Source organism: Salvelinus namaycush, chromosome 5 (genome assembly GCF_016432855.1).
Source record: "Salvelinus namaycush isolate Seneca chromosome 5, SaNama_1.0, whole genome shotgun sequence".
NCBI classification, from domain to species: Eukaryota; Metazoa; Chordata; class Actinopteri; order Salmoniformes; family Salmonidae; genus Salvelinus; species Salvelinus namaycush.
The window spans coordinates 66,275,001-66,290,183 of record NC_052311.1 but is presented as its reverse complement, the minus strand read 5'-3'; positions in this window follow the sequence as shown (position 1 = coordinate 66,290,183).

Here is a 15,183-nt window from a genome sequence, read left to right as displayed (position 1 = left end):
GGGAGGATTATAGGTATGATCAGGTTCAGTGATGGTGGGGAGGATTATAGGTATGATCAGGTTCAGTGATGGTGGGGAGGATTATAGGTATGATCAGGTTCAGTGATGGTGGGGAGGATGATAGGTATGATCAGGTTCAGTGATGGTGGGGAGGATACTAGGTATGATCAGGTTCAGTGATGGTGGGGAGGATTATAGGTATGATCAGGTTCAGTGATGGTGGGGAGGATTATAGGTATGATCAGGTTCAGTGATGGTGGGGAGGATGATAGGTATGATCAGGTTCAGTGATGGTGGGGAGGATTATAGGTATGATCAGGTTCAGTGATGGTGGGGAGGATTATAGGTATGATCAGGTTCAGTGATGGTGGGGAGGATTATAGGTATGATCAGGTTCAGTGATGGTGGGGAGGATTATAGGTATGTTCAGGTTCAGTGATGGTGGGGAGGATTATAGGTATGATCAGGTTCAGTGATGGTGGGGAGGATTATAGGTATGATCAGGTTCAGTGATGGTGGGGAGGATTATAGGTATGATCAGGTTCAGTGATGGTGGGGAGGATTATAGGTATGATCAGGTTCAGTGATGGTGGGGAGGATTATAGGTATGATCAGGTTCAGTGATGGTGGGGAGGATTATAGGTATGTTCAGGTTCAGTGATGGTGGGGAGGATTATAGGTATGATCAGGTTCAGTGATGGTGGGGAGGATTATAGGTATGATCAGGTTCAGTGATGGTGAGGAGGATTATAGGTATGATCAGGTTCAGTGATGGTGGGGAGGATTATAGGTATGATCAGGTTCAGTGATGGTGGGGAGGATTATAGGTATGATCAGGTTCAGTGATGGTGGGGAGGATTATAGGTATGATCAGGTTCAGTGATGGTGGGGAGGATTATAGGTATGATCAGGTTCAGTGATGGTGGGGAGGATTATAGGTATGATCAGGTTTAGTGATGGTGAGGAGGATTATAGGTATGATCAGGTTCAGTGATGGTGGGGAGGATTATAGGTATGATCAGGTTCAGTGATGGTGGGGAGGATTATAGGTATGATCAGGTTCAGTGATGGTGGGGAGGATTATAGGTATGATCAGGTTCAGTGATGGTGGGAGGATTATAGGTATGATCAGGTTCAGTGATGGTGGGGAGGATTATAGGTATGATCAGGTTCAGTGATGGTGGGGAAGATTATAGGTATGATCAGGTTCAGTGATGGTGGGGAGGATTATAGGTATGATCAGGTTCAGTGATGGTGGGGAAGATTATAGGTATGATCAGGTTCAGTGATGGTGGGGAGGATTTATAGGTATGTTCAGGTTCAGTGATGGTGAGGAGGATTATAGGTATGATCAGGTTCAGTGATGGTGGGGAGGATTATAGGTATGATCAGGTTCAGTGATGGTGGGGAGGATTATAGGTATGATCAGGTTCAGTGATGGTGGGGAGGATTATAGGTATGATCAGGTTCAGTGATGGTGGGGAGGATTATAGGTATGATCAGGTTCAGTGATGGTGGGGAGGATTATAGGTATGATCAGGTTCAGTGATGGTGGGGAGGATTATAGGTATGTTCAGGTTCAGTGATGGTGAGGAGGATTATAGGTATGATCAGGTTCAGTGATGTTGGGGAGGATTATAGGTATGATCAGGTTCAGTGATGGTGAGGAGGATTATAGGTATGATCAGGTTCAGTGATGGTGGGGAGGATTATAGGTATGATCAGGTTCAGTGATGGTGGGGAGGATTATAGGTATGATCAGGTTCAGTGATGGTGGGGAGGATTATAGGTATGATCAGGTTCAGTGATGGTGGGGAGGATTATAGGTATGATCAGGTTCAGTGATGGTGAGGAGGATTATAGGTATGATCAGGTTCAGTGATGGTGGGGAGGATTATAGGTATGATCAGGTTCAGTGATGGTGGGGAGGATTATAGGTATGATCAGGTTCAGTGATGGTGGGGAGGATTATAGGTATGATCAGGTTCAGTGATGGTGGGGAGGATGATAGGTATGATCAGGTTCAGTGATGGTGGGGAGGATTATAGGTATGATCAGGTTCAGTGATGGTGGGGAGGATTATAGGTATGATCAGGTTCAGTGATGGTGGGGAGGATTATAGGTATGATCAGGTTTAGTGATGGTGAGGAGGATTATAGGTATGATCAGGTTCAGTGATGGTGGGGAGGATTATAGGTATGATCAGGTTCAGTGATGGTGGGGAGGATTATAGGTATGATCAGGTTCAGTGATGGTGGGGAGGATTATAGGTATGATCAGGTTCAGTGATGGTGAGGAGGATTATAGGTATGATCAGGTTCAGTGATGGTGGGGAGGATTATAGGTATGATCAGGTTCAGTGATGGTGGGGAGGATTATAGGTATGATCAGGTTCAGTGATGGTGGGGAGGATTATAGGTATGATCAGGTTCAGTGATGGTGGGGAGAATTATAGGTATGATCAGGTTCAGTGATGGTGGGGAGGATTATAGGTATGATCAGGTTCAGTGATGGTGGGGAGAATTATAGGTATGATCAGGTTCAGTGATGGTGGGGAGGATTATAGGTATGATCAGGTTCAGTGATGGTGGGGAGGATTATAGGTATGATCAGGTTCAGTGATGGTGGGGAGGATTATAGGTATGATCAGATTCAGTGATGGTGGGGAGGATTATAGGTATGATCAGGTTCAGTGATGGTGGGGAGGATTATAGGTATGATCAGATTCAGTGATGGTGGGGAGGATTATAGGTATGATCAGGTTCAGTGATGGTGGGGAGGATTATAGGTATGATCAGGTTCAGTGATGGTGGGGAGGATGATAGGTATGATCAGGTTCAGTGATGGTGGGGAGGATTATAGGTATGATCAGGTTCAGTGATGGTGGGGAGGATTATAGGTATGATCAGGTTCAGTGATGGTGGGGAGGATTATAGGTATGATCAGGTTCAGTGATGGTGGGGAGGATGATAGGTATGATCAGGTTCAGTGATGGTGGGGAGGATTATAGGTATGATCAGATTCAGTGATGGTGGGGAGGATTATAGGTATGATCAGGTTCAGTGATGGTGGGGAGGATTATAGGTATGATCAGATTCAGTGATGGTGGGGAGGATTATAGGTATGATCAGATTCAGTGATGGTGGGGAGGATTATAGGTATGATCAGGTTCAGTGATGGTGGGGAGGATTATAGGTATGATCAGGTTCAGTGATGGTGAGGAGGATTATAGGTATGATCAGGTTCAGTGATGGTGGGGAGGATTATAGGTATGATCAGGTTCAGTGATGGTGGGGAGGATTATAGGTATGATCAGGTTCAGTGATGGTGGGGAGGATTATAGGTATGATCAGGTTCAGTGATGGTGGGGAGGATTATAGGTATGATCAGGTTCAGTGATGGTGGGGAGGATTATAGGTATGATCAGGTTCAGTGATGGTGGGGAGGATTATAGGTATGTTCAGGTTCAGTGATGGTGGGGAGGATTATAGGTATGATCAGGTTCAGTGATGGTGAGGAGGATTATAGGTATGATCAGGTTCAGTGATGGTGGGGAGGATTATAGGTATGATCAGGTTCAGTGATGGTGGGGAGGATTATAGGTATGATCAGGTTCAGTGATGGTGGGGAGGATTATAGGTATGATCAGGTTCAGTGATGGTGGGGAGGATTATAGGTATGATCAGGTTCAGTGATGGTGGGGAGGATTATAGGTATGATCAGGTTCAGTGATGGTGGGGAGGATTATAGGTATGATCAGGTTCAGTGATGGTGGGGAGGATTATAGGTATGATCAGGTTCAGTGATGGTGGGGAGGATTATAGGTATGATCAGGTTCAGTGATGGTGGGGAGGATTATAGGTATGATCAGGTTCAGTGATGGTGGGGAGGATTATAGGTATGATCAGGTTCAGTGATGGTGGGGAGGATTATAGGTATGATCAGGTTCAGTGATGGTGGGGAGGATTATAGGTATGATCAGGTTCAGTGATGGTGAGGAGGATTATAGGTATGATCAGGTTCAGTGATGGTGGGGAGGATTATAGGTATGATCAGGTTCAGTGATGGTGAGGAGGATTATAGGTATGATCAGGTTCAGTGATGGTGAGGAGGATTATAGGTATGATCAGGTTCAGTGATGGTGGGGAGGATGATAGGTATGATCAGGTTCAGTGATGGTGGGGAGGATTATAGGTATGATCAGGTTCAGTGATGGTGGGGAGGATTATAGGTATGATCAGGTTCAGTGATGGTGGGGAGGATTATAGGTATGATCAGGTTCAGTGATGGTGGGGAGGATTATAGGTATGATCAGGTTCAGTGATGGTGGGGAGGATTATAGGTATGATCAGGTTCAGTGATGGTGGGGAGGATTATAGGTATGATCAGGTTCAGTGATGGTGGGGAGGATTATAGGTATGATCAGGTTCAGTGATGGTGGGGAGGATTATAGGTATGATCAGGTTCAGTGATGGTGGGGAGGATTATAGGTATGATCAGGTTCAGTGATGGTGGGGAGGATTATAGGTATGATCAGGTTCAGTGATGGTGGGGAGGATTATAGGTATGATCAGGTTCAGTGATGGTGGGGAGGATTATAGGTATGATCAGGTTCAGTGATGGTGGGGAGGATTATAGGTATGATCAGGTTCAGTGATGGTGGGGAGGATTATAGGTATGATCAGGTTCAGTGATGGTGGGGAGGATTATAGGTATGATCAGGTTCAGTGATGGTGGGGAGGATTATAGGTATGATCAGGTTCAGTGATGGTGGGGAGGATTATAGGTATGATCAGGTTCAGTGATGGTGAGGAGGATTATAGGTATGATCAGGTTCAGTGATGGTGGGGAGGATTATAGGTATGATCAGGTTCAGTGATGGTGAGGAGGATGATAGGTATGATCAGGTTCAGTGATGGTGAGGAGGATTATAGGTATGATCAGGTTCAGTGATGGTGGGGAGGATGATAGGTATGATCAGGTTCAGTGATGGTGGGGAGGATTATAGGTATGATCAGGTTCAGTGATGGTGGGGAGGATTATAGGTATGATCAGGTTCAGTGATGGTGGGGAGGATTATAGGTATGATCAGGTTCAGTGATGGTGGGGAGGATTATAGGTATGATCAGGTTCAGTGATGGTGGGGAGGATTATAGGTATGATCAGGTTCAGTGATGGTGGGGAGGATTATAGGTATGATCAGGTTCAGTGATGGTGGGGAGGATTATAGGTATGATCAGGTTCAGTGATGGTGGGGAGGATTATAGGTATGATCAGGTTCAGTGATGGTGGGGAGGATTATAGGTATGATCAGGTTCAGTGATGGTGGGGAGGATTATAGGTATGATCAGGTTCAGTGATGGTGGGGAGGATTATAGGTATGATCAGGTTCAGTGATGGTGGGGAGGATTATAGGTATGATCAGGTTCAGTGATGGTGGGGAGGATTATAGGTATGTTCAGGTTCAGTGATGGTGAGGAGGATTATAGGTATGATCAGGTTCAGTGATGGTGGGGAGGATTATAGGTATGATCAGGTTCAGTGATGGTGGGGAGGATTATAGGTATGATCAGGTTCAGTGATGGTGGGGAGGATTATAGGTATGATCAGGTTCAGTGATGGTGGGGAGGATTATAGGTATGATCAGGTTCAGTGATGGTGGGGAGGATTATAGGTATGATCAGGTTCAGTGATGGTGGGGAGGATTATAGGTATGTTCAGGTTCAGTGATGGTGAGGAGGATTATAGGTATGATCAGGTTCAGTGATGGTGGGGAGGATTATAGGTATGATCAGGTTCAGTGATGGTGAGGAGGATTATAGGTATGATCAGGTTCAGTGATGGTGGGGAGGATTATAGGTATGATCAGGTTCAGTGATGGTGGGGAGGATTATAGGTATGATCAGGTTCAGTGATGGTGGGGAGGATTATAGGTATGATCAGATTCAGTGATGGTGGGGAGGATTATAGGTATGATCAGGTTCAGTGATGGTGGGGAGGATTATAGGTATGATCAGGTTCAGTGATGGTGGGGAGGATTATAGGTATGATCAGGTTCAGTGATGGTGGGGAGGATTATAGGTATGATCAGGTTCAGTGATGGTGGGGAGGATTATAGGTATGATCAGGTTCAGTGATGGTGAGGAGGATTATAGGTATGATCAGGTTCAGTGATGGTGGGGAGGATTATAGGTATGATCAGGTTCAGTGATGGTGAGGAGGATTATAGGTATGATCAGGTTCAGTGATGGTGAGGAGGATTATAGGTATGATCAGGTTCAGTGATGGTGGGGAGGATGATAGGTATGATCAGGTTCAGTGATGGTGGGGAGGATTATAGGTATGATCAGGTTCAGTGATGGTGGGGAGGATTATAGGTATGATCAGGTTCAGTGATGGTGGGGAGGATTATAGGTATGATCAGGTTCAGTGATGGTGGGGAGGATTATAGGTATGATCAGGTTCAGTGATGGTGGGGAGGATTATAGGTATGATCAGGTTCAGTGATGGTGGGGAGGATTATAGGTATGATCAGGTTCAGTGATGGTGGGGAGGATTATAGGTATGATCAGGTTCAGTGATGGTGGGGAGGATTATAGGTATGATCAGGTTCAGTGATGGTGGGGAGGATTATAGGTATGATCAGGTTCAGTGATGGTGGGGAGGATTATAGGTATGATCAGGTTCAGTGATGGTGGGGAGGATTATAGGTATGTTCAGGTTCAGTGATGGTGAGGAGGATTATAGGTATGATCAGGTTCAGTGATGGTGGGGAGGATTATAGGTATGATCAGGTTCAGTGATGGTGGGGAGGATTATAGGTATGATCAGGTTCAGTGATGGTGGGGAGGATTATAGGTATGATCAGGTTCAGTGATGGTGGGGAGGATTATAGGTATGATCAGGTTCAGTGATGGTGGGGAGGATTATAGGTATGATCAGGTTCAGTGATGGTGGGGAGGATTATAGGTATGTTCAGGTTCAGTGATGGTGAGGAGGATTATAGGTATGATCAGGTTCAGTGATGGTGGGGAGGATTATAGGTATGATCAGGTTCAGTGATGGTGAGGAGGATTATAGGTATGATCAGGTTCAGTGATGGTGGGGAGGATTATAGGTATGATCAGGTTCAGTGATGGTGGGGAGGATTATAGGTATGATCAGGTTCAGTGATGGTGGGGAGGATTATAGGTATGATCAGATTCAGTGATGGTGGGGAGGATTATAGGTATGATCAGGTTCAGTGATGGTGGGGAGGATTATAGGTATGATCAGGTTCAGTGATGGTGGGGAGGATTATAGGTATGATCAGGTTCAGTGATGGTGGGGAGGATTATAGGTATGATCAGGTTCAGTGATGGTGGGGAGGATTATAGGTATGATCAGGTTCAGTGATGGTGGGAGGATTATAGGTATGATCAGGTTTAGTGATGGTGAGGAGGATTATAGGTATGATCAGGTTCAGTGATGGTGGGGAGGATTATAGGTATGATCAGGTTCAGTGATGGTGAGGAGGATTATAGGTATGATCAGGTTCAGTGATGGTGGGGAGGATTATAGGTATGATCAGGTTCAGTGATGGTGGGGAGGATTATAGGTATGATCAGGTTCAGTGATGGTGGGGAGGATTATAGGTATGTTCAGGTTCAGTGATGGTCGGGAGGATTATAGGTATGATCAGGTTCAGTGATGGTGGGGAGGATTATAGGTATGATCAGGTTCAGTGATGGTGGGGAGGATTATAGGTTAGGTTTTTTAGTTTATTTATGTTTGTGTGCGATTGTTATTTAATGTGGCAGTGAGTATGTTGAGGCAAGTGAGTGTGTTTGTGTTGCACCATTGTCTAACCTTACTAATGAATCATTGAGAGGTCCAGGGGTGACTTGACTATAGTTGATTGGTAATTAATTGTTAATGAGGTTTAGCAAGCAAACCTGGTTCTGGAGAGAGGGGGAAAGACGGAGAGAGAGAGAGAGGGAAATAGGAAGGGAGGGACAGCGAGAGCGGGGAGAGATAGAGAGGAAGGGACAGGGAGAGAGAGGTAAAGAGGAAGGGAGAGAGAGAGAGAGATTGAGGAAAGGAGGGACAGACAGAGGGGTAAGAGAGGGACAGAGAGAGAGGGAGTAGTAGTGACCGCTGTAGTGACCGGATACTGCATCGAGGCCTAGCACTTGATTAATGGGCTGTCTAACACACACACACACACACACACACACACACACACACACACACACACACACACACACACACACACACACACACACACACACACACACACACACACACACACACACACACACACACACACACACCCTCTTTCACTCACATACACACACACACACACCCTCTTTCACTCACATACACACACACTCTCTCTCACTCCCTCACATACACACGCACACACAATGACTCAATGTCTCTGCGTCACAATGCAGTGGCCGTGGGGTAATGAGAGGACTAAGGGGGATTAAGGTTGATACCCCATCCTCTGTTCCACTGCTCCTGTTTCCCTACTACTCTCCACTGAGACCGACTGGGCCTAGTGCAGGACTACAGGTGCCTTCTGGGCTAGGCTTACACTGAGCTGCATGGACTGGGGCTAGACTGGACTGGCCTGCTCAGAAACACTGTTAGGCTCTATTCCCTTACTGTTCCTTAAGCGCATGCCCCCCTGATGCCCCCCCACCCCCACCTGAGGATCTTTTTTCAGCCATATATTTCCTGTTTGAGGAGTGCAAAATCCATTTGTCACTTAAATCTTGCTGCAGTGATTGCTTTAATTTGACTCCTTCGACTCTTTCATACTCTTGCTTGTGCCTGTCGTTTTCCCCCCATTAAAGTTACGACCGTGGAAATGACGCCTCTAGCACTGAGATGCAGTGCCTTAGACCGCTGCGCCACTCGGGAGCCGAAGTGACAATAGTGGTAGGAGGATTATTTGTCCAGATCTGTAATAGGCTATAGTAGTGGTCCCAACTTTTTTGAGTCAAGATCACTTTGAGTCAAAATGCAAGCCGCGATCTATCGTTCAAATTGTTTTTTTACGTTACTTAAAAAATGTAAGCCTATGCAACATTAACCTAATGAAACAATAGTGTAGTAATTAGTTATGAGCAGTAGGCTATAAGCCCAAAACATTATTACAGCATATTGGCTTTGCTTGAATTGCCTTGCCAATGCATTGTTGTTCTTCTCGGACCGTTTTTAAAAATGATATTTCAACATTTGAGTAAGACTATATGATCACACCGGTAATAAATCAGTTGTTGTATTACTTGTGAGGCACAGCTGAGTGAGCATGCATTTTAATAAAGTGCTTTATTTTACCGGGCTGATGGAGCCTGCATCTGATGGTCAGTCTCAGCAGAGGGTGAGGGCAGCAGACTGAGGGTCTGCCTCTCAACGTCTCTCCGCTCTCCCTTTCCTCAGCTGACACTGACTGAAAAGGGACTCTGTCTTCCAGCTGATGACGAAACTCGAGTCGCACCGCATTATTTCTGCCTCATGCACAAATGTATTTTGTTACTCCTATGACCAAAGAAAGAAGACCCAAGCCACTAATAATAACAATGCAAGCTTATCGAAACACTGCTATACTCATTCATTGCAGGTGCAGTGCTGGTTGTAGTGTGAGTGGAAGTAGGGAGAATGCACATTTTATGGCTTATCAAAGTGTTGAATAGAAAGTGTTGACAGTGCTGAGGAAAAACATGAACTCACTCATCAAAACAGCAGCTCTTTGCTGTATTCGTTGACAGTCTCTTTCTGGTCATGGTTTTAAGGTTTATAAATCTCACAGTATCAACTTTGCTGAAACTTTCTTTTACGCCTGCTACGTTACTGCAGACACAGTCATCTGAGCCATCCGATTGGCCAGTTGTAGGCCTATAGTGCACTTGATTTGCTACCCCTGGGCCTGCCAGGAAGGCAGAGTTTATACCTTCAGACGTGAAATGGTTCAAAATGTGAACACGTCGCCTACCTGGTGCGCGGGCAGCTGAATTAGGTGCACCCACCATCAACAGAGCGAGACATTTACATACATGTTTGGTGTTCGACTAATAATGCCTTGGAGATCGAACAGATTTTTATTTATTGGACATTTGAGAAATCCATATGCATTGGGTGCTTAACCCATTAGGGCGTCACCCACACAACCAGCGTCACCAATAAACAAGGGATATTGGCCAAATGAGCCTCTTTCCTTGTGTGTAGATGTGTAGCATTACAAAGCTTTATAGCGTATTGTTTTATTGGTTTTTACTTACCTTAAATAATAATTGTCCACCTCATGGTTCAGCTGTCAGAGATTTGAGCACTAAATGCATCTGGGCATTGCATGCTTAGGCCTATAGACTTATATAATAGGCGGTGTCAGAGGAAAGCCCATAAAATTGTCAGACATTGACCCCCCCCTTTCTTGTACACTGCTGCTACTCGCTGTTTGTTTGTTAACAATGCATAGTCACTTCGCCCCCACCTACATGTACAGATTACCTCAACTAGCCTGTACCCCTGCACACTGACTCGGTACTGGTGCCCCCTGTATATAGCCTCGTTATTCTTATTGTGATACTTTTCATTATTACTTTTTATTTTAGTCTACTTGGTAAATATTTTCTTCTTCTTGAACTGCACTGTTGGTTGTAAGTAAGCATTTCACGGTAAGTTCTACACTTGTATTCGTCGCATGTGGCAAATAAAGTTTGATTTGATTTAGGCGTCCACTGTACGATATTAATATAAACAATGTATATAAAGGAAGAGAAGCTTAGGCCTAGCCCCAGAGAGAGAGAGAGTGATATGCCGGCGGCATGCTATGACACCAGAATGATTTAATTATCCTTGTCAGATGGGCTAGCCTACTGCGTCTACTATAGAGATATAGACGTACAGAAGGAGTCTACTTCGTTAGTTTTTTATCCTAATATTTTTTATAAAGATAACCATTATATTGTAAGGTTATGGGAGTAACTCTGGTAGGCCTAAAACATTTTTCCTTACCTCAAGTTCAACTGTTGGTGTCAGTTGGAGTGTCGGTGCGCACTCCCTTAATATCATAGGCCTGCAGTATAATAGGCTAATAGCCACATCAAACCTTCACACAACTTTCTAAACTTTATAAGGCTAACATCAAAAGTAAGTACATTTTTATAGGGAAAATACGAGCAGGATATTATATTGTGGCAAACAAAGAAAAGGGCTCCGAATGAAACAAAACACTTACGAACTGGTCTGAACCTTCACGACTTTTAATACATTTTATTTGCCTAAAGCCGGCAATTACCAGCTAACCGAAACATATGCTCCAGACAGGCCCAGTTATTCATTAAACTTTAACTCGTGCTCTGCCTCCTCTCCAATCCGAGCGGCTATTCCTCACTCACCTAGAATCTAACGCTTCAATACAGACGTTGAATTGACAAGGGTACTGTGTGTATATATATACTTTTTACTGACAAATAAAATCAATCCAATCAAGAGATATCTGTTACAAAACACCAAAAAGTTTGATGACAATCTGAGATTGTCAAGCCAAATCTTCGTTACTGGGTAAGCCTACGTAAGGAGGGATGTATTTTCTGTTTGTTGAGATGGACATAATCTATGTATTCTGGTGTTGAAAACGCAAACCATGATATTGAAGTGCCTGAAGTCGGTATGCTTTATTTATTGGTTGTGTGGTGCATTGGCACAGAAACATGTTGGTGGAAAATGAATTGCATATATTTTATATAATTATAAATATGTAATCAAAATGTTAAATCTAATTCCCCCCTAGCTGATCATTGTCTTCGACCAGCTCTGATCGTAGTGTAATGAAACCGCCAGGGAGAGTGAGCTCTTCTGTGGTGGTCAGCAAACCATCAACCTTCTGGCCCGTAGCCCCCCTGATTTCGACTGTGCCTCAAAATAAGTCGTTATCCACGTTTATAAACACAGGTTCACTACAGTTAATGTTATTTGTGGGCGTAAACAAATATTTGTAACATTAGGGAGGGGGGGTGCATTTTTTTTACACCATGTGTTGGACTTTTGAATCCGAGGGTATCCTGCTATTAGCATTGTTTTTAATTAGGCAATGTGACAACAGTAATTAATGAGGCTGTCTAGACAGCACATGTGACTGCAGGTAGGGTAGACAGAGCAGGTGACTGCAGGTAGGGTAGACAGAGCAGGTGACTGCGGTAGGGTAGACAGAGCATGTGACTGCAGGTAGGGTAGACAAAGCAGGTGACTGCAGGTAGAGTAGACAGAGCAGGTAACTGCAGGTAGGGTAGACAAAGCAGGTAGGGTAGACAGAGCAGGTGACTGCAGGTAGGGTAGACAGAGCAGGTAGGGTAGACAGAGCAGGTAGGGTGGACAGAGCAGGTGACTGCAGGTAGGGTAGACAGAGCAGGTAGGGTAGACATAGCAGGTAGGGTAGACAGAGCAGGTAGGGTTGACAGAGCAGGTAGGGTAGACAACACAGGTGACTGCAGGTAGGGTAGACAGAGCAGGTAGGGTAGACAGAGCAGGTAGGGTAGACAGAGCAGGTAGGGTAGACAGAGCAGATAGGGTTGACAGAGCAGGTAGGGTAGACAACACAGGTGACTGCAGGTAGGGTAGACAGAGCAGGTAGGGTAGACAGAGCAGGTAGGGTAGACAGAGCAGGTAGGGTAGACAGAGCAGGTAGGGTAGACAGAGCAGGTAGGGTTGACAGAGCAGGTAGGGTAGACAGAGCAGGTAGGGTAGACAGAGCAGGTAGGGTAGACAGAGCAGGTAGGGTAGACAGAGCAGGTAGGGTAGACAGAGCAGGTAGGGTAGACAGAGCAGGTAGGGTAGACAGAGCAAGTTTTTGGTGATTGCAGCCCTGTTCCTTCCCTTATGTTAATTTATTCATAGATGCAAATATACATGGTGTATGTGAGCAAATGTCGCACATAAAATTGTCTTTATTTTAACACTAAATATACTGTATATAAAAAATACCTGATACAGTAAGAACATTCAAATATGAGTGCATTCTTAGAAAAAAACATACAATCAATTGAATAGATTGAATAGCTGAATTCCCACTGAAATCCCAGAACTCCATTCATTATGTGCTATAATTCATTATCTGATGGAATTTAAAAATGTAAAAAGTTTGGAGTATCTTCATCCATTGTTCAACTATTGCATTTAAGGGGAATATTTTTTTATTTATCTTTTAACAATTTTGATGACCATTTCCACCTTATTGGGTAAGAACAGGGTAAAACAGGACTGCATGGCCGGAAGTGCTCAGCAACTGCGAACGTCATGCCCCAAACAGCCCAGCCAGATAGAGAAGAGGTCGTAGATACAGAAAGACAGCTAGAGCGAGAGAGATGGTCAATACAAATGGAAAGACGTTAACCTGTTTAGCCTGGAGGGTCTAAAATTAGATTAATATGTCTGTGCAACACAGATTAATTTACAGGGTTGTGTGTGTGTGTGTGTGTGTGTGTGTGTGTGTGTGTGTGTGTGTGTGTGTGTGTGTGTGTGTGTGTGTGTGTGTGTGTGTGTGTGTGTGTGTGTGTGTGTGTGTGTGTGTGTGTGTGTGTGTGTGTGTGTGTGTGTGCGCGGGCGTGCGTGCGTGCGTGTGAAAGAGAGAGGGAAGTAGAAAGGAGTGTGTATTTCTGAGAGAGTGTGGTGACTTTCATGGTTTCTATGGCAGCTGCAAACTCGGGCAGCATGTGGCAGTTGCTATGACAATAATGGGGGAAATGGAGGTTTGGTGTGTGTGTCTGAGCCTAACAAGGGAGTCATTCACAGTCCTTGAGCAGTCATATGATATACCCCAGGCACAGCCCCCAGTCCCACCACCTCTCCTCCTTTGTGACTGCTCTGTAGTCATGGATACACCTTTAGCCTAGGACAATACAATCTAGGACAATAAAATACATTGAAGTGCAGTATGTAGTACTGTATGTAGTATGTAGTACTGTAGGTCTGGAAGTTAGGCCTCTTGATATACAGTACCAGTCAAGTTTGGGCACACCTACTCATTCAAGGGTTTTTCTTTATTTAGACTGTTTTCTACATTGTAGAATAATAGTGAAGACATCAAAACTATGAAATAACACAAAATATATTTTATATTTGAGATTCTTCAAAGTAGCCACCCTTTGCCTTGATGAAAGCTTTGCACATTCTTGGCATTCTCTCAATCAGCTTCACGAGGTAGTCACATGGAATGCATTTCAATTAACAGGTGTGCCTTGTTAAAAGTTCATTTGTGGAATTTCTTTCCTTAATGCTTTTGAGCCAATCAGTTTTGTTGTGACAAGATAGGGGTGGTATACAGAAGATAGCCCTATTTGGTAAAAGACCAAGTCAATATTATGGAAAGAACAACTCAAATAAGCAAAGAGAAACAACAGTCCATCCTTACTTTTAAGACATGAAGGTCAGTCAATTTAAAGAAGTTTCTTCAAGTGCAGTCGCAAAAACTATCAAGGCTATGATGAAACTGGCTCTCATGAGGACCCCCACCGGAATGGAAGACCCAGTGTTACCTCTGCTGCAGAGGATAAGTTCATTAGAGTTAACTGCACATCATATTGCAGCCCAAATAAATACTTCACATAGTTCAAGTAACAGACACATCTCAACATCAACTGTTCAGAGGAGACTGCGTGAATCAGGCCTTCATGGTTGAATTGCTGCAAAGATACCACTACTAAAGGACACCAATAAGAAGAAGAGACTTACTTGGGCCAAGAAACACAAGCAATGGACATTAGACTGGTGGAAATCTGTCCTTTGGTCTGATGAGTTCAAATTTGAGATTTTTGGTTCCAACCGCTGTGACTTTGTGAGACACAGAGTAGGTGAACGGATGATCTCTGCATGTGTGGTTCCCACCGTGAAGCATGGAGGAGGAGATGTGATGGTGTGGGGGTGTTTTGTTGGTGACACTGTCAGTGATTTATTTAGAATTCAAGTCACACTTAACCAGCATGACTACCACAGCAGTCTGCAGTGATACACCATCCCATCTGGTTTACCCTTAGTGGGACTATCATTTGTTTTTCAACAGGACAATGACCCAAAACACACCTCCAGGCTGTGAAAGGGCTAATTGACCAAGCAGGAGAGTGATGGAGTGCTGTATCAGATGACCTGGTCTCCACAATCACCCGACCTCAACCCAATTGAGATGGTTTGGGATGAGTT